The sequence below is a fragment of the Lagenorhynchus albirostris genome, chromosome 18, assembly GCF_949774975.1.
Source record: "Lagenorhynchus albirostris chromosome 18, mLagAlb1.1, whole genome shotgun sequence".
NCBI lineage: Eukaryota > Metazoa > Chordata > Mammalia > Artiodactyla > Delphinidae > Lagenorhynchus > Lagenorhynchus albirostris.
Window position 1 is genome coordinate 35,714,240 of NC_083112.1, and position 26,685 is coordinate 35,740,924.

General features: G+C 35.5%; 1 pseudogene; it reads right to left on the reverse strand.

The window, feature by feature from the left end:
* Nucleotides 1-1,139: 1,139 nt before the first annotated feature.
* Nucleotides 1,140-2,141, reverse strand: LOC132508848 (AP-1 complex subunit sigma-1A-like; annotated as a pseudogene).
* Between the last annotated feature and the right edge of the window lie 24,544 nt (nt 2,142-26,685).

Here is a 26,685-nt window from a genome sequence, read left to right on the forward strand (position 1 = left end):
ACCGGGGATGGGGGGAGTTGGGGGCAAAATAGGTGAAGGGTATTAAAAGGTATTAATCTCCAGTTACAAAAAAAATAGCCATGTGGATGTCATATGCAGTACAAGGAATATCTTCAACAATATTATAATAATTTTGTATGAGGACAGATGGTTATGAGACTTATTGTGGTGATCATTTCTTAATTTATGCAAATGGAAACTCACTATGTAATACCCCTGAAACTAACATAATACTGTATCTCAAACGTATTTTAATTTACAAAGGCACAATTTTGCCATAGTCTGAACTTATTTTCACCTGTATAAGGATAAATAGAATGTATCTAAGGTTTCATCTTTGGAAGATTTAGAGTATTATGAAGAAATCAAAGAGATCTTAATGGCTTTCCCACCTGATATCCATTAGTTAAAAAACTTTGTGCTTTTCTTTTCATATCAGAGAAAAGGAAATAAAGTCAAACATTTCCTGTACCCACCCCTTAAACATGGAATGAAAGAGGGACTGGTCCCAGTCTCCCATTAAATCCACCCTTCACCCAACTCTCCCTTCCCTCAAAGCTGCAAGGTTAGAAAAAAATTATGTTGTTTCTCCCCTGGCAGTAGTCCCAGACCCCTTTGCAGCCAAGAAGGAAGGGGAGGGGCAGATGAGGGAGAAGGAGTTCTCTCCCACACAGAAGCCCCGCTCCCAGGCAGAGAAGCTACCCTGGCAGGCTGCTGGAGGGGTGGAGGTAGGTTTTGTGGCAGGGATTAGAGAAGAACCCTGAAATCTTTTCTTTAAACCTGATATATGTATGTATTTATAGTTATAAAGGAAGGGAGGAGTTTGGGGTAACATTAGTCCCTGAAAAGCAGGAAATGAAAGTCATATAACACCCCTGTCTTGGTCACATTTTCCTAACTCTTAGCTCCTAAAACCTTTGGTGGGAAAAGGGGAAACAGGAAGTGGGGAATGGAGGAAGGAAGGGAATGTTTGAGGATCTAAACCCACAGCTCACTCTGAAAGAAGGTGAGATAGCAGCGGCGGGGCTACTGGGTACCCCCATGAAAACAGCACTCAGAAAGACATATGAGAAGCAGCCACTCATACCCTGTCTCCCCACCTCTTCCCACATTATCACCCAGCCAGGCAGGGGCTCTTCCTAACCCATCTTCTCCAGCATACTTCAAGGCTTCTCATCCTCCTCCTGCAGCTCGTCATCCACCTGCAGTCTTCATCACACTCTTCTTGGAGCTGTCCTGGACATCACCCTTCATCAAAAATGCATCTGAGATGAAACAGGCCTTCTCAAAGTTGAAGATGATGTCCAGCTTGAAGTATTTGTCCAGGAGCTCCACATATTGGTCAGTCAGTTCCAGAGTTGAAACCGTGTACAAACCCCTGTGTCCTTGTCTTTTGAAATAAAAGGCTGAACCAAGAGTTAATGATGGGGAAATGTGAAGATTGTGGAACAAACAATAGCTGTTGGGCTGGGGAACTGGTAACAATTTAGACTATAAATCTGCCACATAGCAGTTCCCTGAAAGATATAGATAAAGGCTTGACACACATTCCTAAGTAGTTTGTACAGGAAGCAGACCCCCACCAGATGAAAACTGTTGACTGCAAGAACATAGAACCTAGACTGGTGAACAAGAAGGTTGATGATGCTGACTCCCCATTACCTCATTACCAAGCAATCAGAAGAATGGACACAAGCTGATCACACCCTGCTCCTTGAACCATTACTATAAGACTCCTCACTACGCCCTCCAGGACAGGACACACAGTCTTGAGGGCAATAGCCTGCTGTGGCCCCCTTTGCCTGGTAAAGCAATAAAGCTATTCTTTTCTGCTTCACCCAAAACTCTGTCTCTGAGATTCAATTCGGTGCCGGTGTAGAGAGGGCAGGTCTCAGCAACAGTGTGACGGGCTCATTGTCTTGACCCTTGATGGCACAGTAGAAATAGAGGCTGTCATGTTTCTTATAGACGACTTTGACATTTCTTCACTCTAGGAAGTTGCATATCCTGAGCTTGCAAGCTAGAATAACCACACACGCTCCTGAACCATCTTCTTTTGCTTCATGTCTGACATGGCCAGATACCATTTTTTGCAGCCACAGCTTTCCCAGCAGGCTGAACATCAGCTTAAATCACATCATTTCACAGCTTCCAGGTCTGCACGTCCCTCTTAACACCATAGATGCCAGCTCCACTCCCTTACTTAACCTTTACTTATCTTGTTTTCTCCCTCTCACTTGAAGCCTAGCCTGCTCTGGAACCTTCTAAACAGTCTAACTCAAAGTAATAAAAGGTCAGAAGCGTATCTCCTTATTATGAGTGCCTTAGGGGCCAACAGTCTTTTGACAAGGCTAACTGCTCTCCTGATGCCTTTAACTGGAACCCATACGTCAGACTTGCTTGGGGCTTTCACATTCAGGGATCAGCTCCTACTGCCACAGCTGACATTTCTGTTTTGTCCATGAGCTGAACTTTGATGAACTTGGGAAATAATTTTTATTTTACAGTAAAGTATATATAAGGAAATTTCAGAGCAGCCAGTCTTATGATGTAGATGTCTTATGAATAAGCAAATACATCTTTTATCCAGTTTTCCAAAACATTTTTAGAGCTGACTTAAAATAATAGTAATTTAACTTGAATTGCTTTTGAAAGCAATACAAAGTCATTCTTTTCTCATGATTGCTTGATTCTAGATTTCAAATTTGTCTTTGTGTATAATCTCTCGAGTTTCCTTCACAAATGAAATAGCAGATGGATTCTGTAAAGCTTGTGTTATATACAGATGAATAATTTACACTATCAAGTATCTATTTCTCCAGCTAATCAAGGTTTTAAATAGTGAACAAAACTTTGTGTTATTGCAATAGCTGTGAATAAAACCTTGTGTTATTGCTACAAGAATGGAAACCATGTAATAATATTCAGCATGTGACTTTTGGTACTAGAATGCTTGGGTTTTATCATGCTAAGTGAAGTAAGCCAGACAGAGAAAGACAAATATCATATGATATCAGTTTTATGTGAAATCTAAAATAAAAAAGATACAAATGAACTTATATACAAAACAGAAATAGACCCACAGACATAGAAAACAAACTTATGGTTACCAAAAGGGAAAGAGAGGGGAAGGGATAAATTAGGAGTTTGGGATTAACATATATCCAATACTATATATAAAATGGATAACAACAAGTACCTACTGTTTAGAACAGAGGACTATACTTAATATTTTTTAATAACCTATGAGGAAAAAGAATCTGGAAAAAGTAGATATACATGTATGTATAAGTGAATCACTTTACTGTACACCTGAAAACTAACACAACATTGTAAATAAACTATACTTCAATTTAAAAAAAGGCAAAAAATAAACTGGAAAACAAAACAACAAAAAACAAAAGTAAAAATACTTGCTCCACAATTTACTAGGTGTGAGGCTATGAGAAAGCATTTCATTTAATTTTACCTCAGTTTCTTCATCAAAATGTACTTTATATTGCATCTGAAGCAGTTAGCATATTACTTGGCATGTAGTGTGTATTCATTAAACATTATTATTTACTTATTCCATTCCCACAGAGAGGTTTGGAGAGGGGTTAGGCTAAATAATTTGTGAGTTGCCTAGCTTTATTTTTCCTGTTACCAAAAATAAAATGATAGGTCCAGTGGGGTACTGAGTTGACTTCTATTGGGAAAACCGATTGTGAAATTTTCAGGAGTATGGGGAGTTTGTTGGTATTATGTTGGTAGCTTAAAATTGGCTATGATAGGAGTATTTAACCAATCATTCCCAAAAGGCAGTTGCTAAACATTTACCAGGATGATATTAAAGTTAGCTTTGTTATCGAAATGAGTAGTTTTCTCCTGCTCTGATCTAAAAGATCTTTAGACTGGTTATAGAAAATATTACATTCATTTAACAAAAAAGAAGAATTTGGAAATTTGGCAGTTTTCTTCAGTTTATAGAAACAATTTTCTATACTGTTAAATGTTTGTTTATAACAGGACTCAGACATTTACTCCAAGTTATTCATCCAAGAGAAATGAAGGCATCTGTACACAAAAAGAATTGTTCAAGAATTCCCTAGCAACATTATTCATTATGGCCAAAAACAGAGTTCTTTTAAAAGGAGACTATATTTAAAAATTGTTTTATACTCATACAAATGAATACTACACAATAATAAAAAGAAATGAATCACTGATTCTTAAAACAAAGTGAAAGAATCTAACAGAATTAGAGTTGATTGAAAGAAGCCAGACAAAAAAATGTGTAGCATATGACTTTATTTATATAAAGATTAAGACCAAAAAAAAGTAATCTATAATGAGAGAAATTAAAACTGTTGTTGCTTTTGGTGGGTTGGAGTGGTAGTGGTAGTGATTGAGCAGAAGGAGAATGATAGAAATTTCTGGGATGATAGAAACATTCTATATCTTAAAATGGTTGTTGGCTGCATGGATACACATATTTATCATATGTTATCAAATGTACACTAAAGATCTGTACATTTGTACATTTTATTCTATATAAATTTTATCTCAATAAAGAAAAATAAAGCAATATATTTCAATAGAAACACTGATTAACAATAGAAATGGGTGATGACCAAATTTGACAATTATAAAATAAAGTTTGGAGGAATATATAACACATATATAGAAAAAAGAAAGAACAAGATAACAATTAAGTGTACAATTTATCTAATCCTTCTTTCAGTCACTGGAAGTTTTTAAATTGTGTGATCTTGGGTAACTTACTTAACCTTATAAATATTTTGGTTTCTAATCTTCTAAAATTGGTTTAAATATAATATTTACCTCATAAGGTAGTTTGCTGGTAAATGAAATAATTCATCAAAAGAATTTAAGGTGCTTGTTTTTTAGTAAATGCTTAATAAATTATTTTATAGCTGTTTTTATTATTAAGATATAATTATAAAACTCAAAGAAAATATGTCCTGAATTTCCAGCTCCATCTCATGAAAATGCCAGAAAAAATGGAGCAGTAAAATGAACTAATAGATTAAATTTCCCTTGAGATGAATATTTGTAATCTTATGATTAAAACAATCCAGGAAGTGTCAAATAAGAAAGAGGAAGCAAGCCTAATCAATCTTGCTGCAGTTTTAATTTTCAATTAAAAAGAGAAAGTATTATGCAAAAAAAAAAAAAAGGGAGAGTGATATGGTAGCTTTCGAATGGGTGAGAGCCAGATTGTCATCTTCCTTCTAACCAGCAATAATGTATATTCTAGAAAACAATGGATCAGTGCCTTCTAATGCACATGGAAAATAATTTTAAAGCTTGACTTCAATGTAGGAATAGAATAAAAATTTACAGTCATGCAAGTATCCAGAAATTTACTTCTGACATATTTTCCTTTTCTAGGAAAAAAAAATTTACCATTTTATACTGAGCATTAGTAGTAAACAATGAAGATGAGATGGGGGTTAATTTATTCCACTGTATATTTCTCTATACTTCTAAAAGAAAACTTTTTTACTATGGTTACATATTACTTTTATAATTACAAATAGATATTTAGAATGGTTAAATGTAGGTATGATATATTATTAAATATCATCTCTTTTCATCTGTTTTCCTAAATTAAGTATGTAGTCTAATTTATCCCTTGTGCCTTGAGGAACATGAATTATGATGGATGTTGCCACTATATTTTACATTCATATTTTTATAGAGGTAAAGCTAACATATTGATAAATTGCATTGTTCTTAGATGGTCAGTTTTATATGTACTGACTGTTGTATACAACCCTGTAGCTATCACATTCAATAAGATATAGAAAATTTCTATCACCCTCCAAAACTCTTTAATGTTTCCTATAACCTACTCCTCCATACCTCACTCCCTGCAGCCCCTGATCTGACTTCTATCACTAAAGACGACTTTTGTCTGTTACTTGAATTTCAAATATCTTACACGTTTGACTCTTGAACAAAGGGAGGGGGTTAGGGAAGCCAAAACACCAGGAGGTCAAAAATCTGCATATAACTTTACAGTCGGCCCTCCATATCCACCACCCCCTGTTCTGCATCTGTGAATTCAACCAACTGTGGATCCTGTAGTACAGAAATACATATTTATTGGAAAAATTCCGTGTATAAGTGGACCCATGCAGTTAAAACCCCTGTTGTTCAAAGTTCAACTATATATAATATTTATTCCTTTGTGTCTGATTTCTTAGGCTGTATTTTTAATAAAATACTTGTCCATGTTGTTTTGAATACCTGTAGTTTATTCTTTTTTATGGCTAAGTAGTAATCCATAATTTGAGTATATCACAAGTTTTTATCCAATTTGTCCATTTCTCTGTTAATGACCATTAGGGTTGTTTCAAGTTTTTGTCTATTATGAATAAGAATGGTCTAAAAATGCTTGTGTGAGTATTTTTGAGAACATATACTTTCATTGCTTTTTGTGTAAATGTGTAAGAGTGGAATTTCTGGCTCATAAGATATATATACATCTCTGACTCGTAAGATACATATTTATGTACATATGTATATATGTATATATATGTATTTTATAAGCCATATATAGATAGAAAACTGTATGTTTATGTAACGGCATATGTTATTTTGTTATACTGTTAAGAAATGCCAAACAATTCTTCAAAATGTTTGTACCACTTATCACTCCCACCAGCAGTGTGTGAGTTCCAGTTGCTCCACAACTTCACCAACCCTTTGTTAGACTTTTTAACTCTATGCATTCTAGTGGGTGGAAAATGGTAGTTCATTGTGATTTCAATTAGCACTATCATGATGATCAAAGATGTTGAGCACTTTTTCATGAATTTATCAGTCATTTGTACGTCTTGCTTGGTGGTGTTTCAGTTCAAGTTTTTGCCCATATTTATTGCATATTTTTGCTGTTGATTTGTAAGAGTCTTTTATATAGTATGGATATATATTCAGAATATGAGACATTTGTCAAACATATGTAAGGCAAATTGTATCTATTTTTCTTTTCTGTGGCTTATATCCTCCTTTTCTTAGCAGTATTTTTTAATTAACTGAAATTTTAGTTTGAGTGAAGTTCAACTCTTATTTTTTTCTTATATCAGTCCTTTTTGTGACTTGTCTAATAAATCTTCATCTACCTAGCAAAGATGTATTTCTTAAACTTCTGGATTTCAGGTGGAAATATTTTACCATCCTAATTACTTTTCACTTCTCAATGATTGTCCACATCCACCTTTTCATTCAAAGAATGGGATACAGCAAATTGAAATAATCAATGACAGCACCTTTCTACTAGAAGTGCTAAATAAGTGTGGTTTCTCCAAAAGATTATTAAAATTCCAAAGCACCGTCACAATGTTTTAGTAGGTTACGTTTTTGTGGAGGACATTATATTTGAAATATTTCCCTCACAAAGCATTTTATGTGGATATAAAACCCCAAATACACATTTGGTTGGCTGGGAAACTCTTTCAACTTCACAGGCTAATGATGTAATTAAAAGTTACAAAAAATTTAATCTGTAAAGTATTTTAAGGCTATGATTATACAAATGCAAACTCATGTCTATTTTACAGAATACATAGAGTAGCTACAGATAGATTTAAATTCATACTAAAATAGGAAAGCACAAACCTTCTTGGCAATGCTGTTTATTTTCCCTAAGAACCAAAGAGATTTGGTTCTGTATAGTCAAAAGCAATTTTATAAGGCAACATCCTACAATTTCAAAGTGCCGCTTAATTGTGTAACACAAGTAAAACAACATTTGAATTCTTAATTGGAAGTGGCATTGCTTTTTAGCACATCTTAATACTTTCATCTGCTGGCCAGATGATGTGAAAAGATTTTTAAAAAGTAATCGGTGCCCCCAAACCAAAGAAAATCTTTGTCCAAATGCTTATCTTTCCTGAAATTCAAAACTCTGAAAGCAAAATATCATTCTTTTACTTTTTTATCATATGTATTTTTAATATATATAAACCCACACACTGTATATAAGCTTACTATATTTTAGGGTATATATGAATAAACAGAACACTGATGGATGATCATGCTTTATTGTTCTGTCACTGATTTCTGAAAAAAAACCAAGGAATTTGTCATCTCAAGGTCAGGATTATTAAACTACTATTTTTTTCCCAAAATGAACTAAAATCTGTAATGACTGATGTGCCTGAAGTTGTCTCATAAGGCTCCCAAGTGGGATGTGTGATCCTTGGTTTCTGTTTTTAGTTGATCCTGAAATTCAGAATCTTAATTTTTTTCTTCTCACTTTATCTGTAATAATTGATTTTTACAGTTACTTATTAAAAATTTTTAAGTGTAGGTATTTAGAAATCTAAGCAGATTCAAGATCTTATATGTGTTCAGTAAACCATTTCAGGCTTTCCAAAGCTTGGATTATTAATAGTGATAGTCCTTGATCAAGGACTTCTATGTGATTTCCAATAAGAGTAGAGAAAGCAAAGGCAGTTGCTGAAATGACATTTTTGTTTGTGAGCTGGTTGAAATCATTAAGTTTTTTAATCTCTTATATTGTACCCAGAATGTTCATATTCTGAGGCATGGCCCAGAGATACCACATAACCTTGTATAATTTACTCTTGGCTCTGGAAGTATCAGTTTTTATATCTTTTACCCTTTGAGTATGAAATGCTCAAATTTTAAAAGTATTTTCAGAAGCACCATAATTAACCAATTTTGCACATCCCAGAGCAAGAAAGAATGTCAGCAACCACCTTAATTTTGAGGAAGGTATATCATGTAGCCTAGTGTGTAAATTACTTGGTTAGAATGTTGTCATAGTTACACTAGAAATAAGAATTTGTACCAGAAACATAGACCAATTATTAACTTTATATTATCAAATAATACAATAGTAAATATGATATGGCAAGATTTAATTTTATTTGCCAGGTTCAAAAAATATATTCCACATATCTTGATTTTAGTTACTTATTTTGCCGCATCTCATTCTTTTTCATCTCCTAGAGCATAACAGGGAAATAGGAGGCACTATATAAAGTGAATACACATGCAAGGAAAAAGCAAAGAGTGCCTAGGGAAATTAGGGAAGACTTCTGAGAGCCCTGGGTTGTGACCAGGACAATAGGCTTTTTCCAGGTGGACAATGCACTTATAATTATTCTTTATACTCTCCCCATCCAGCTGTTTTGTTTGTGAGTTTTGTTTAACGTGTTGATTCTTATACTTGTAATATTTTTTCCTCCCTGTATATTGCGCATTGGGGAAAATTGTTACTGCAACAATTCCACACTGGTTACTTCAGATGCCCAAAGGGTGTAAGGGTGAAGAATTTGTGGAGGCTTTTCTTCCATGACACAGGAAAGTTTATTCCTATAAACTTTCTCAAATCCCATTTGTCAAAACATCTCTTTCTCTCTTATAATTGTTAAATCTCTAGTGAGCATTTATTATACATGAAACAGTGTAAGGAAATAATCATCTTTCATGTGCTTTTTTGTAAGCAAGTTGTTCTAATTAATCTTATGTCTAAAAAATAGCTTCTTATATTCTTTCTACAACTACAAACATATAGAAAAAAATTCCTGGAAATATCAACTCAAGAATTTTCATGAGGCATATTAGTAAGTATCATCATCCCATCACTATTATTTTGCACTTACTCAGCTTCTAGTGTAATCTGATTTAATTCTTCTTCAGACTTAGTTATCATCCCTTTTTTCAATGGTTAAGTTATGTATTAAGATTTGTGAAATTCTAATGAACTGCACAGAAAGAGAACTGTTATATATTTCACATTAAGACTACAAAAATAATAACATTTCCTGAATCTAATATGGAGAAAAAGTGATATGAAATATTTGTTTTAATGTATTTTAAATATCACCTTTCCATAAGATGTGACTGAATTTCAGCAAATCGTGTTCATGGAAAAAGCAATGTGAGATTTAAAAGATGAAATTAGACTATTAAATTGCAATAATTTATTTGTTATATTTCATGTGCTTTTTTGTAAGAAAGTTGAATCACAGATCATATAAAATTATTTTTAACCAAATGACAAAGAATCTAGAATTTAAAGTAGAAGAAAGAATTTTTACTTAATGAATTTGCTATTAAGATCGCTGTGCTTCCTAAGGAAGGCATTATATCTAATCATCTGATTTTCATGCTAATTTTGCAGACAAGATGCATGTTTTTGCAAATTGTTTGTAGAACAACAACTAAGAAAAGCTTTAAACTGAAAAAAATTTCCATTTTGAAACTTATGGTAAGTATTTAATATAATAATTACTTGATTGCATGGAATGCAATTCACCTTCTGAAATATATGACTTGGTTTGAGCATCCAATGACTAAGGGTTTAGTTAAGAGTACAGATGAACTTATTTTTTAATGTATTAGTTGATTCTCCATTTCTGTTCATTTAGCTTTCCCCTGACAATGTTGAACTTTATCTGAGCCAAATGTTCCTGGAAAATAGCAACAGTTAAGAAACACCCTTCCACAGCCCCTACCTATCTTGTGTTCTAGGAAATGGCTTACTGCAAAAAAATACCCCAATGTGACTTAGATAAGGTTCATGGGTGACTCTCCTGTTTACATATGACAAGGCTAGACACAGACCTTTCAAATGCCTATTCTTTGGCATTTGTAGCTAAATGAGTAGCTACACTTTCACTGACCAATATGGACAAAATGCCTAGTAAACTGAATTGACTGAAATTTTGTCAGTTTTCCCCAAGCCTCTGAACTTTGATCTCTCCTCTGTGATTCCTTCCTGAGAATCAGCTGACTTCGAAAACACTTTGCTGATCAACTGTCTGAACACAACACTTGCTTGTCTCATGCCCCCACAACACTTGCTTGTCTCATGCCCTCACAATGGGTTCTTTCTAGTTTTGTTTACTCATCCCTATAAGTAAACTTCATTTCTGTCTGATCTTTAACAGGCTTATAGATCTCAAAATTTCAGAGTGTTTCTATTGTCATAGTCTCCCTTCCCCTTTTAGTCGGGACTAAATAGTCTTTTTTTCCTTACCTAAGCCTGGATTTGATTTTAATTGATAATCCTCTTCTTAAATTGTGATTGTGTTTTGACTTAGCATTAAGAAAAATGGTTACAGACAATAATTCATGCAAATCCATCTGCATAAATTAGAAATAGAATCACTCTCAAATTTTGAAAGTTTAACCTATGTATTTTTAGGAAGAAGGATAATCAGAATAATATAATCTTCATTTTAATTCTGACCTAGGTTTCAAAACACTCAATTATATCAATTTGCTATTATAATTATATGAAAAAGTGATCAGTATCATAAAATTGCAATAGAAAAGGAAGCAAACTCTTTATTTTGCATGTTAGGGTAGAGTTCTGGTTTAAATGTGTGTATTGGGAAAGCTAACCTGCCTTTGAGGGGAAAGCTTTAACTGTAATCAGAGGCCCTTCTGTGTATAGGGTGTGACAAGTCAGGAAAGAAGACAGGAAGCCATCAAGTATACAGTTTATTATATTATATCCCAAGTACCTAGCCCAAAACATGGCACATAGTGTATACTAATGCAATATTTACAGAATAAATTTGTAATATCTCTTTGATACAAGCATACTTTATTTATTATTTTATTTCACTCAAAAAACATGATGTCAGTTCTTAAGATAAGATCGACAAAAGGGAAAACAAGCATATTTATTTACTGAAGAAAGGAAAAGGGATGTTAGGGAAATGGGAAAATCACAGGTATGTCTATATCATTAATTTTCAAGTCCAATAAACAACTCTAAATTTTATGTTTGGTCATGTTGAGATGAAGTCTTACATGACATTATGTATTTTTCTGGTCATTTTTATTTTGAATTTACAAACTGAAGTTATTGCATAATTTAATGAATGAATAAGCTGATGTTATGATGGTGTTTTGTGAATTAGTAAATGATTAAAAAGTTCAATCCAATATGAGTAACAATTTCAAAATTAGAGTCAAAACCAATTTGTTAAGAACCACAATCTGGACCCTTAAAAAATTCCCCCAAAATGTAGGATGACAAGTTTATTGTCATCTGTAGCACTGGCCACTGCTGGTGTCCTCCCCATCTCAAAGTGTACCCTTTATTTGCACTTCCAAATTATAAAAGTAGGCAACTTTTATGATATTGTTTATTTATGGAAATTTATTATGAATGTTATGCACATACTTATCCTACAAAAGACCTGTCCCTCTAACCCTCTTCTTATTCCCTCCCACACTGTACTATGTTGATAGCATTGCCTCAAAATTTATTTCCATTGGGAACCTCAGAATGTTAGGAAATAACATCTTTGCATAAGTAATCAAGTTCCATGAGATCATACTGAATTAGGGTGAGCCCTAAATTTAATGTGACTGGTGTCTTTATAAGAACAGAGACATTTGGATATAGAAACACAGACATGCATCAGGAAAAGCAAGGGTTGCCAGCAACCACCAGAAGCTAGAACAGACAAGGAAGGATTATTTTCTTGAGATTTAGGAGGGAACATGACACCTTGATCTGGAATTCTAGTCTCCAGAACTGCTAGGGAATAAATATCTGTTATTTTAAGCCACCCAGTTTGTCGTACTTTGCAATGGCAGCCATTGGAAACTAACATAACCCATACAGAAAAGAACCCTTATGTAGGGTGTTCAGGAAAGGGGTTTTGTAAAGATGAGTAAAACGAGAGAATTCTAGGAACTCTCATCACTCACAGAGTGTCATATGCTTCTAAGGGCTGACAGTGAGTGTTTTTTGACTGTGAAGGATGGCCTTCTGTTGACTGATTCCTTCTGTTAAAAGGGAATAGAACTACTGTACCACCCAGCAATTCCACTCTTGGGTATATATCTGAAGGTAACAAAAACAGTAATTTGAAAAGATACATACATCCCAATGTTCATAACTGCACTATTTACAGTAGCCAAGATATGGAAAAAACCTAAGTGGGAAAGAGGGGGAAGATGACGGAAGAGTAAGATATGGAGATCACCTTCCTCCCCACAGATACATCAAAAATACATCTACACGTGGAACAACTACAGAACACCTACTGAATGCTGGCAGAAGACCTCAGACCTCACAAAAGGTAAGAAACTCCCCACGTACCTGGGTAGGGCAAAAGAGAAAAGAATAAACAGAGACAAAAGAATAGGGATGGGACCTGCATCAGTGGGAGGGAGCTGTGAAGGAGGAAAGGTTTCCACAAACTAGGAAGCCCCTTTATGGGTGGAGACTGCGGGTGGTGGAGGGGGAAAGCTTCAGAGCCAAGGAGGAGAGCGCAGCCACAGGGGTGCAGAGGGCAAAGCAGAGAGACTCCCGCTGAGAGGATAGGTGCCGACCGGCACTCACCAGCCCAAGAGGCTTGTCTGCTCACCCGCTGGGGCGGGCGGAGCTGGGAGCTGAGGCTGCGGCTTCCATCAGATCACAGGGAGAGGACTGGGGTTGGCGGCATGAGCACAGCCTGAAGGGGTTAGTGCGCCACGGTGAGCCGGGAGGGAATCCGGGGAAAAATCTGGACCTGCTGAAGAGGTAAGAGACTTTTTCTTTCCTCTTTGTTTCCTGGTGCGTGAGGTGAGGGGATTAAGAGCGCTGCGTAAAGGAGCTCCAGAGACAGGTGCGAGTACTGGCTAACAACGAGGACCCCAGAGATGGGCATGAGATGTTAAGGCTGTGGCTGCCACCACCAAGAAGCCTGTGTGAGAGCACAGGTCACTCTCCACACTTCCACTTCCAGGATCCTGTGCAGCCTGCCACTGCCAGGGTCCCGTGATCCAGGGACAACATCCTCGGAAGAACGCATGGTGCACCTCAGGTGCAACGTCCCGCTGGCCTCTGTTGCCGCAGGCTCGCCCCGCATCTGCACCCCTCCCTCCCACCGGCCTCAGTGAGCCAGAGCCCCCGAGTTAGCTGCTCCTTTAACCCCATCCTGTCTGAGCGAAGAACAGACACCCTCAGGCAACCTACACACAGAGGCGGGACCAATTCCAAAGCTGAGTCCCAGGAGCTGTGCAAACAAAGAAGAGAAAGGGAAATCTCTCCCAGCAGCCTCAGGAGCAGCGGATTAAATCTCCACAATCAACTTGATGTACACTGCATCTGTGGAATAACTGAATAGAAAACGAATCATCCCAAATTGAGGAGGAGGACTCTGAGAGCAAGATTTATTATTTTTTCCCCTTTCCTCTTTTTGTGAGTGTGTATGTGTATTCTTCTCTGTGGGATATTTTCAGTATAGCTTTGCTTTCACCAGTTGTCCTAGGGTTCTATCTGTCCATATTTTTGTGTGGGTGTTTGTTTTTTTCTATTTTTAAAAAAAATATTTTCTTAATTTTTATTTTAATAACTTTATTTTATCTTTATTTTATTTTCTCTTCTTTCTTTCTTTCTTTCTTTCTTTCTTTCTTTCTTTCTTTCTTTCTTTCTTTCTTTCTTTCTTTCTTTCTTTCTTTTCTCCCTTTTATTCTGACACATGTGGATGAAAGGCTCTTGGTGCTTCAGCCAGGAGTCACTGCTTGCCTCTGACGTGGGAGAACCAACTTCAGGACACTGGTCCACAAGAGACTTCACAGCTCCATCTAATATCAAACAGCGAAAATCTCCCAGAGATCTCCATCTCAACACCAACACCCAGCTTCACTCAACGACCAGCAAGCAACAGTGCTGGACACCCTATACCAAACAAGTAGCAAGACAGGAACACAACCCCACCCATTAGCAGAGAGGCTGCCTAAAATCATAAAACGTCCACAGACACCCCAAAACACACCACCAGACAAGGACGTGACCACCAGAAAGACAAGATACAGCTTCATCCACCAGAACACAGGCACTAGTCCCCTCCACCAGGAAGCCTACACAACCCACTGAACCAACCTTAGCCACTGGGGACAGACACCAAAAACAACAGGAACTATGAACCTGCAGCCTGCAAAAAGGAGACCCCAAACACACTAAGATAAGCAAAATGAGAAGACAGAAGAACACACAGCAGATGAGGAAGTAAGATAAAAACCCACCAGACCTAACAAATGAAGAGGAAATAGGCAGTCTACCTGAAAAATAATTCAGAATAATGATAGTAAAGATGATCCAAAATCTTGGAAATAGAATAGAGAAAATGCAAGAAACATTTAACAAGGACCTAGAAGAACTAAAGATGAAACAAGCAATGATGAACAACACAATAAATAAAATGAAAAATACTCTAGAAGAGTTCAATAGCAGAATAAAAGAGGCAGAAGAATGGATAAGTGACCTGGAAGATAAAGTAGTGGAAGTAACTACTGCAGAGCAGAATAAAGAAAAAAGAATGAAAAGAAATGAGGACAGTCTCAGAGACCTCTGGGACAACATTAATCACACCAACAATCAAATAGTAGGGGTTCCAGAAGAGGAAGAGAAAAAGAAAGGGACTGAGAAAATATTTGAAGAGATTATAGTTGAAAACTTCCCTAATATGGGAAAGGAAATAGTTAATCAAGTCCAGGAAGCACAGAGTCCCATAAAGGATAAATCCAAGGAGAAAGAGGCCGAGACACATATTAATCAAACTGTCAAATATTAAATACAAAGAAAACATATTAAAAGCAACAAGGGAAAAACAACAAATAACACACAAGGGAATCCCCAAAAGGTCAACAGCTGATCTTTCAGCAGAAACTCTGCAAGCCAGAAGGGACTGGCAGGACATATTTAAAGTGATGAAGGAGAAAAACCTACATCCAAGATTACTCTACCCAGCAAGGACCTCATTCAGATTTGATGGAGAAATTAAAACATTTACAGGGAAGCAAAGCTGAGAGAGTTCAGCACCAACAAACCAGCTCTACAACAAATGCTAAAGGAACTTCTCTAGGCAAGAAACACAAGAGAAGGAAAAGACCTACAATAACAAGCCCAAAACAATTAAGAAAATGGGAATAGGAACATACATATCGATAATTACCTTAAATGTAAATGGACTAAATGCTCCCACCAAAAGACACAGGCTGGCTCAATGGATACAAAAACAAGACCCATATATATGCTGTGTACAAGAGACCCACTTCAGACCTAGGGACACATACAGACTGAAAGCAAGGGGATGGAAAAAGATATTCCATGCAAATGGAAACCAAAAGAAAGCTGGAGTAGTAATTCTCCTATCAGACAAAATAGACTTTAAAATAAAGACTCTTAGAAGAGGCAAAGAAGGACAGTACATAATGATCAAGGGATCAATCCAAGAAAAAGATATAACAATTGTAAATATTTATGCACCCAACATAGGAGCACCTCAATACATAAGGCAAATACTAACAGCCTAAACTGTTAACCTAACAGCCTAACTAAAGGGGAAATCGACAGTAACACATTCATAGTAGGGTACTTTAACACCCCACTTTCACCTATGGACAGATCATCCAAAATGAATATAAGTAAGGAAACACCAGCTTTAAGTGATACATTAAAAAAGATGGACTTGATATTTATAGGACATTCCACCCAAAAACAACAGAATACACATTTTTCTCTAGTGCTCATGGAACATTCTCCAGGATAGATCATACATTGGGGCACAAATCAAGCCTTGGTAAATTTAAGGAAATTGAAATTGTATCAAGTACCATTTCCAACCACAACACTCTGAGACTAGATATCAGTTACAGGAAAAGATCTGTAAAAAATACAAACATATGGAGGCTAAACAATACACTACTTAATAACGAAGTGATCACTGAAGAGATCAAAGAGGAAATCAAAAAATACCTAGAAATAAATGACAATGGAGAAATGATGACCCAAAACCTATGGGATGCAGCAAAAGCAGTTTTAAGAGGGAAGGTTATAGCAATACAAGCCTACCTTAAGAAACAGGAAACGTCTTGAATAAACAACCTAACATTGCACCTAAAGCAATTAGAGAAAGAAGAACAAAAAAACCCAAAGTAGGCAGAAGGAAAGAAATCATAAATATCAGATCAGAAATAAATGAAAGAGAAATGAAGGAAAATATAGCAAAGATCCATAAAACTAAAAGCTTGTTCTTTGAGAAGATAAACAAAATTGATAAACCATTAGCCAGACTCATCAAGAAAAATAGGGAGAAGGCACAAACCAATAGAATTAGAAATGTAAAAGGAGAAGTAACAACTGACACTGCAGAAACACAAAATATCATGAGAGATTACTACAAGCAACTCTATGCCAATAAAATGGACAACGTGGAAGAAATGGACAAATTCTTAGAAATGCACAACCTGCCAAGACTGAACCAGGAAGAAATAGAAAATATGAACAGACCAATCACAATCACTGAAGTTTAAACTGTGATTAAAATCTTCCAGCAAACAAATGCCCAGGACCAGATGGCTTCACAGGAGGATTCTACCAAACATTTAGAGAAGAACTAACACGTATGCTTCTCAAACTCTTCCAAAACATAGCAGAGGGAAGAACACTCCCAAACTCATTCTACAAGGCCACCATCACCCTGCTACCAAAACCAGGCAAGGATGTCACAAAGAAAGAAAACTACAGGCCAATATCACTGATGAACATAGATGCAAAAATCCTCAACAAAATACTAGAAAACAGAATCCAACAGCACATTAAAAGGATCATACACCATGATCAAGTGGGGTTTATCCCAGGAATGCAAGGATTCTTCAATATATGCAAATCAGTCATGGTGATACAGCATATTAACAAACTGAAGGATAAAAACCATATGATCATCTCAATAGATACAGAGAAAGCTTTCGACAAAATTCAACACCAATTTATGATAAAAACCCTCCAGAAAGTAGGCATACAGGGAAATTTCCCAAACATAATAAAGGCCATATATGAAAAACCCACAGCCAACATCGTCTTCAATGGTGAAAAACTGAAAGCATTTCCACTGAGATCAGGAACAAGACAAGGTTGCCCACTCTCACCACTCTTCTTATTCAACATAGTTTTGGAAGTTCTAGCAACAGCAATCAGAGAAGAAAAGGAAATAAAAGGAATCCAAATCAGAAAAGAAGAAGTAAAGCAGTCACTGTTTGCAAATGACATGATACTATACATAAAGAATCCTAAACATGCTACCAGAAAACTACTAGAGCTAATCAATGAATTTGGTAAAGTAGCAGGATACAAAATTAATGCACAGTAATCTCTTGCATTCGTATACACTAATGATGAAAAACCTGAAAGTGAAATCAAAAAATCACGGTCATTTACCATTACAACAAAAAGAATAAAATATCTAGGAATAAATCTACCTAAGGAGACAAAAGACCTGTATGCAGAAAATTATAAGACACTGATGAAAGCAATTAAAGATGATATAAATAGATGGAGAGATATACCATGTTCTTGGATTGGAAGAATCAACACTGTGGAAATGACTCTACTACGCAAAGCAATCTACACATTCAATGCACACCCTATCAAACTACCAGTGGCATTTTTCACAGAACTATAACAAAAAAATTCACAATTTGTATGGAAACACAAAAGACCCCGAATATCCAAAGCAATCTTGAGAACAAAAAACTAAGCTCGAGGAATCAGGCTCCCTGACTTCAGACTATACTGCAGAGCTACAGTAGTCAAGACAGTATGGTACTGACACAAAAACAGAAAGATAGATCAATGGAACAGGATAGAAAGCCCAGAGATAAACCCATGCACATATGGTCACCTTATCTTTGATAAAGGAGGCCAGAATATACAGTGGAGAAAAGACAGCCTCTTCAATAAGTGGTGCTGGGAAAACTGGACAGGTACATGTAAAAGTGTGAAATTAGAGCACTTCCTAACCCCATATAAAAAAACAAGCTCAAAATGGATTAAAGACCTAAATGTAAGGCCAGAAACTATCAAACTCTTAGAGGAAAACATAGGCAGAACACTCTATGACATAAATCACAGCAAGATCCTTTTTGATCCACATCCTAGAGTAATGGAAATTAAAACAGAAATAAACAAATGGGACCTAATGAAACTTCAAAGCTTTTGCACAGGAAAGGAAACCATAAACAAGACCAAAAGACAACCCTCAGAATGGGAGAAAATATTTGCAAACGAAGTAACTGATAAAGAATTAATCTCCAAAATTCACAAGCAGCTCATGCAGCTCAATAACAAAAAACCAAACAACCCAATCCAAAAATGAGCAGAAGACCTAAATAGACATTTCTCCAAAGAAGATACACAGATTACCAACAAATATGTGAAAGAATGCTCAACATCATTAATCGTTAGAGAAATTCAAATCAAAACTACAATGAGATATCATCTCACACCTGTCAGAATGGTCATCATGAAAAAATCTAGAAACAATAAATGCTGTAGAGGGTGTGGAGAAAAGGGAACACTCTTGCACTGCTGGTGGGAATGTGAATTGGTTCAGCCACTATGGAGAACAGTTTGGAGGTTCCTTAAAAAACTACAAATAGAACTACCCTATGACCCAACGATCCCACCACTGGGTATATACCCTGCAAAAACTATAATTCAAAAAGAGTCATGTACCAAAATGTTCATTGCAGTTCTATTTACAATAGTCCGGAGATGGAAACAACATAAATGCCCATCATCAGATGAATGGATAAAGGAGATGTGGCATATATGTACAATGGAATATTACTCGCCATATAAAGAAATGAAATTGAGTTATTTGTAGTGAGGTGGATGGACCTAGAGTCTGTCATACAGATTGAAGTAAGTCAGAAAGAGAAAGACAAATACCATATGCTAACACATATATATGGAATCTAAGAAAAAAAATGTCATGAAGAACCTAGGGGTAAGATGAGAATAAAGAGAGAGACCTACTAGAGAATGGACTTGGGGATATGGGGAGGGGGAGTGGTGAGCTGTGACGGGATGAGAGAGTGGCATGGACATGTATACACTACCAAACGTAAAATAGATAGCTAGTGGGAATCAACCGCATAGCACAGGGAGATCAGCTTGGTGCTTTGTGACCACCGAGAGGAGTGGGATAGGGAGGGTGAGAGGGAGGGAGATGCAAGAGGGAACAGATATGGGAGCATATGTATATGTATAACTGATTCACTTTTTTATAAAGCAGATACTAATGCTCCATTGTAAAGCAATTATACTCCAATAAAGGTGTAAAAAAAAAACCTTTGTCCATCAACAGTTGTATGGATAAAGAAGATGTGATATATATATATATATATATATATACCCACACACATATACATAGAATGGAATACTACTCAGTCATAAAAAAGAACAAAATTTTGCTATTTGTAGCACCATAGATGCACTTTGAGGGCATTATGCTAGATGGAATAAGTCAGACAGAGAAAGACAAATACTTCATGATGTCAATTATACGGTGGATACTAAAAAATACAATAAACTAGTGAATATAACAAAAAAGAAGTAGACTCACAGATTAAGAAAACAAACCAATGAGTACCAGTTAGGGGCGTGGCAATAGAGGAGTGCGTGGAGTGAGAGGTACAAACTATTGGGTGTAAGACAGGTTCAAGGATGCCTTGTACAACACAGGGAATACAACTAATATTTTGCAATAACTGTAAATGGAAAGTAACCTTTCTAAATTGTATGAAAATGAAAAAAAATAAATAAAATGAAAAAAGGGAACAGGCTTTCCTGTAAAGTCTGATTTATATAAGGTAAAAATAGTCACTGTAACATATCCAATGATATGTTATAATGACTTAAATATTATGAAAACCATATTTCTTACAGTCTCTGTGCAAAGCAGTTGGTCCTAACTGGAAGTCAATTATCCTCCAAACCCAGGGTCCTTCTCTTGTTTTGCTCCATCTTCATCAACACATAGCTTCAAAATCACCACGGAAGAGGAAAGAATTATAGTGTGGGAAGTTTTTAGCAGGTCAGATCTGAAAGTGATATACATCTTTAGTAACTATATTCCATAGCCGGATCTCAGATTGCATTGCTACACCTGGGGATCCAGTAAGGGCCCTGGAGACTTTTAGTCCATATCTTATAACCAGGAAGTAAAGAAAGTAGGTTTGGTGAAGGGTTAGCTATCTCTGCCACAGGGTCAAATCATTTCAGTAAACAATCGCTGAGTAATTATGATTGGCCAGGAAACTGTGTGGTCAGTCTATAACTGAGGAGCTCTTAGGGAATTTTCTGTAATTCATAATAATTTAAGAAAAGTTTAAATGAATCATTACATTAAATATTAAACATAAGATTGATATATTACATTTTCTATTAGTGTTTTATTTTAAAATTATAATTTATTTCATTGGCATATCTTGATATTTAGTTATTCCATTTTTATTTATTTCTAAATGTTTTTCTATTCTCTACATATAAACTTTCTGAAATTTTTAAAATAAAAATCACCCTAGTACAGATACAGGAGAGAGGTTAAACAATATTTAAATGTATACTCATGACTCATAATCACACCAGTCATATTAAACTGTGATAAAAATTGGAAAGCAGAAGTAAAGGGAATAGGGGATTTTGAATCTCTGAGAGAGCTAAATGAAAGAACCTCAATGTCAGCTGTGACATTGAAAGCATTGTTTTTAAAAGTTACTCTAGATACTATTAAAGAAAGCATCCTTCTGCAGTATCTGGTGATTTTAGCATAGGATTGAATAGTCTTGAACATCAGAAGTATCTTTTTTTCTTTTTTGGTTGGGGGGGAATGCTTTTTGTCCTAATGATGGGATGGAATGATGGACATAGTATTTGTGGACTGAATCATCTCTTGGTTTATGAAAGTTAAAGGTATTGACAATGTTCTCAGTAATTCATACTCTTCCATTTTAACTTACAGGGCTTTGGAGAGGTGTGCTTCCCTCTTCAGCTGAGCCAGGACCAACACGTGCTGAGAAGAGAGCACCAGCAATATTTGGACATAAAATTTGGAGAAAGATCTGCACTCATCTGTGTCCCAATACAGAGTGACACTATTATCATTTCAATCTCTTATACTTAAATTGAATTTAATATAGAGACTATAGAGTTTATTTTCAGCGTTTTGATCAATGGACTTATTTTTGGCTGTCCTGGTACAAAAATGCCTAGAACAAAATATATGTGTGTGTGTGCGTGTGTGTGTGTGTGTGTGCGCCCTTCTCTCTCTGGAAATTGTCTTTCCACCCTTTTTTGTTCAAAAAATTATATTTTATAAGAAAGTGAAAAGCTGAAGCCTTTATTGTTGCATATTATTATCATACTTACAATAGAAAGTAAAACATCTTTTAATAAAGCTACAATTGAAGGCTGAGTTAAATTTGTGATTAAAAATGAAACCACCCTGAAGTAAACGATAGTTATACACACAAAAAGTTAAAAAAAAAAGTATGTCTAAGAAATAGGTAGTAAGGTGGTTTAAAAAAATGTTTTCACCATCCTATTTTAGGCTAATTATTAGCTGTCAAAGTCTGTCGTAACTGATGCTGAAATTTGGTATCATGATGTGAACATACAAGTGGCAGAGTCTAAAACTGAAATTGCCCAAGTAGAAGTAGTTTGAGAGACAATGGGAATCACAATAATCCTAAGTAGGGAAGTTCCATTCTTGTTATTTGTTATCAAACAGATGGAAAAAATGTTCTTTGTTGTACTTTACAATATAAATTTACATGATTGTACATTTTGAAATCTGAGAGAGAAAATTCAGGTTGTTAGAGTGGGTTGTTAGCTTTTTCCCTTTTTATAATTTCAGTAATATCCTGTAATAAAGATACAGACTGGGCTTGAAACTGACTCATCAGAAAGAAAAGGCATACTTATTGTCTCTGACCAGTCTCTAAGGATGGCTGAGAGTGTAATAACCTGGAGGCTTGTTGGGATGAAAAATCTAAACTATTTAACAAAAAGCTTGTTATTGTTAGAAGAGTTAAGGAATCCAGATCTAAAATTGGCAATAAGATTGAGATATGAGAGAAGTCTGATTCCCACAGGCCCTTTCCATGAATCTCCTGTTATAAAATACCAGGCAGACATAGGAGACACTTATTTTTATGGTATAAGTGCAGATAGCATGGACAAGTGCTGACTAACTACACCTTCCCATTCCTTGTCTCAAATTGTCCAAAGCAGCTGCCTCAGTGGAAGCCATTAAACTGAGGGCTAGGGAAGTGAGAATATAACTGAGAATTGTTGCTATGAAATAGATACTCCAAGGTCCAGCTCTAGAATCAAGGAATGTGGCTCAACATGCTATCTGGTTTCCAGGTAGTTACCTTCTAGTGTCTGGGATTAAGCGATTATGATTGGTTTCCCATTTAGCAATTCCAACACCACTTTCACATTTGCTATCCTCTCACACAATGAAGACACATGTAAACAAACCTGCAGGAAGTAAGATGATAAAGAGAGTCAGAACCCAGAATATACATCCTTTCCAATTCCCATCTCAGATGTGGGCATGGATATCACTGAATAAGGGACTCCTCTCAGAAGCCAGAACCAAGAGGCATGGGTAGTGAGGTAGAAGTAATGGGCGAAGGAGCTCCTTCCAGAAAAACAAAACAAAGCAAACAAACAAAAAACAAAAAACAAAACTAGGAATCATCCCACTATCAGGGTGAAAAGTTCACACTCTTCTTTGGAATAGGATAAGAACTATGAAGCAATAACCACATTACTTTTTTTCCAATTACTTCCTCTCTCCAATTATTTTTTACTGTTGTATTGTTTTACCTTCCTTTTTATGTTGTATTAATTGAAGGTAATTAACATTTATCCAAAGGTCTCCAGGTCACATGGAGACTAAGTCGACCTGACCACTCCTTACCTGGAGAGGGAGATGGATGCAGTGACAAGAGGAGGGAATTAATGATTTTTGTATTGTCAGGAATATTTTTGGAAACATATGTATGGGAAGGATGATATACATGGATGTCAGTTCTAAAATATTTTCATAAATATTAAATCATAACTCTCTTGTAAATATAAACAAATATTTCAAAAAATGTATTTCACACATCAATTAATTAGGGAAACAGTAAGTCATTAATATAGGTCCAAAGAATATTTCAGATATTTATAGGCAATTAAATATAGGAATATTAGCACAAGATTGCTGAGTTTATTATAAAACTGGCCAATGTCCTACAGTCATAAACCATAATCTTTGCTTTTGCCATGAGACAAGTTATATACATCTCTATTGGACAAAATTTGCAACTTAGCATGGCTCTTTTACTAAATCTGGGACCTAAGATCAATAGTAAATAGTGAGTTGAAAAAGTACATTTCCAGTTTTTAATATTGTACAATTTATTTGCCATTTATACCTCAATAAATGGAGTGGGAATGAAACAAAAGTATACATTCTCCTAAGACTTAGGTAGGGATCCCTGTATGATGTTGAAAAAACAGGCCGCCTTTTTTTTTGTCTTTATTTCCAGGTTTTAGCTAATTTTATAATCATTAGGTAGATCCAGGATTTTTTATTTTTAGCTAAATTACAGTATTCTATCTTTGTTTTAAAAATGATATCCTTATTTTCCTTATGGGAATCAACCCTTATCCACTTTCTATCCATGTGGCTTCAGGGACTGAATCAACCACCAGGACCAGGGTGGATGTAAAACTAAGAGAAAAAAAGCTTTACTTTCCTTCAGCCAAGTGACTTATTCAGGGTTATGGAAAGAGCTGGATTCAATAGTCCATCAACAAGCGGTATAGTTATTATTATTAGTCCTGGAATTTTGAGTTTTGAGAATTTCTGCAAGCATATTGTTACCAAGACAGATGACCCTATCTAATAATAGAGTTAACTCAAGGAAGTGGATCTGAGAATTGTTGGACTAAAACTTCTGGTGAGATTATTGGAGGCTCGTGGAAAACGACACCTGAATTCAGAAATATCTAGACTTTGCAGTTATGTGAAATAAAATATTTCCTTAATTTTCAATAAAAGTAGACTGACTTTTCTTTTAATTAGTATTAAAACTTTCTTAGAATGGATACACACAAATTCTACTTTCTGATCTTTGTGTTTTAGGGAATATCTTAGTTTTGTCTTGACTGAATTGAGAATTTAGAAACATCCTCTGATCAAAATTGTTCTTTCTAAATTTCAAAGACATTTATACTTGGCCTGAAATTCCAGGGAGATGTCTAATTCAAACTTAATTTTTACTTCAGTGTAGAAGACCTGTTTTTAAAAATCTAGATGCCATTTCCCTCTATTTTTCTCTCTCAAAATTCTGAAATAAGGTTCTCAATAATGAGTTGTTTACACTCATCCTGCTTGGCTTTCTGTATGCCATTTGAAATTAAAAACTTGTATCTTCCTTCAGTTTGGAGAAATTCTTGATTAAAAAAATATTTTTTTTCTGGTTTTGGTCTCACTTTCAAGTCATATATTTTAATTTCTGGTTTGATTCTCTCTTGATTTTTCTTTCTTTTTGTCCATGCAATATATTCTGGGAAATGTCTCCAAATTCACAGCTGAAATCATTGTATCAACTACTTCATTCTTTTTTAGGATGATGGTTAAGTATTTTTGTGTTCCCTTAAACTGCATTTTCTTTTCCAACCATATGCCCCTGATGGACCACTCACCTTGTTTCTACTGGTACAAGATTTAGCCCATACAACAACCTCTGTATAAAATGCTCTTTCTCCTGTTTTTACATAGTTAATTCCCACTTATCCAGCATATTTCAAATACTATACTGCATACTCAAGGGATTCTTTCTTAATTTTAAGGATGTTTTTCTGTTATTAAATCTGTTACCTTATCTTCATTGCATATATAGCTCTTTCTAAATGTGTTCATGTGATTATTTAATGAATTTTCTTCAACTAACTTTGTACTTTAGAAGAAAAATGACATGTCTGATAACAGACCATTGTGATACCAGTGTGGACTGTTATAAATATATGTGGAATGAATGAATTAATGAATGGGGAAAAAAGTTCCTCTTTTTTTCCAGCCTCTTGTCCAGTTCTTCTTCTCTTTTTCTTAAAATAAGTACTCCTTAGGGATCTCTATCATTATTATGGTAGTGATTAAATTCATAAGCCCCCAGTCCCCAATCACCATTAATGGAATGTTTGTATTTTTATTTCTTAATTCTCAGGTCTTTGCTTAGTAGCTATTGCAATAATTTTATCTGGATCTTCTTTGTATCCCAAACTGTTATCACAGTATTATCCTTGTTAGCATTTTAAATTTCTCTCTCTTTCCACTGAGCATGGTATGTCTGACTCCATCTTTCCATGACTGCTGCAAGGAATTCTTCATTGAGCATTCTTAAAGTAGCTTTAGCATCGTACAATCAAATTTCAATCTGAGAACAATCTCTTGATCATCTGTTAAGATACTTAGAGTAGCACACCTCCTCATTTGTCGAATGTGCACCTACCATTCACATTTCTGAATTCTGACTGCATCTTGCAATTATCATGTGTTTTTGTTGATTCCATGTATCTTTTGATGTAGTGTATATCTCACTTAAGCCTCTCAGCAGTGAGGAATCTGAAATACGAGAATTTAAGCAAACTTCTCAAAATCCCTCAGTTAATAAGTGGCTGAGCTAGCTTACTCATGCAAGTGTCTTTAGATTGTAAATCTATTTTAAAATCAAAATTTGTCCGTGTAACTCACTTCCCTGATTAAATTCTTCAGTTGCTTCCTATCACCTAAAGATTAAGTCTAAATTCTTTAGCATGATACATAAGTCCTTCCATGATTTGGCCCCTTC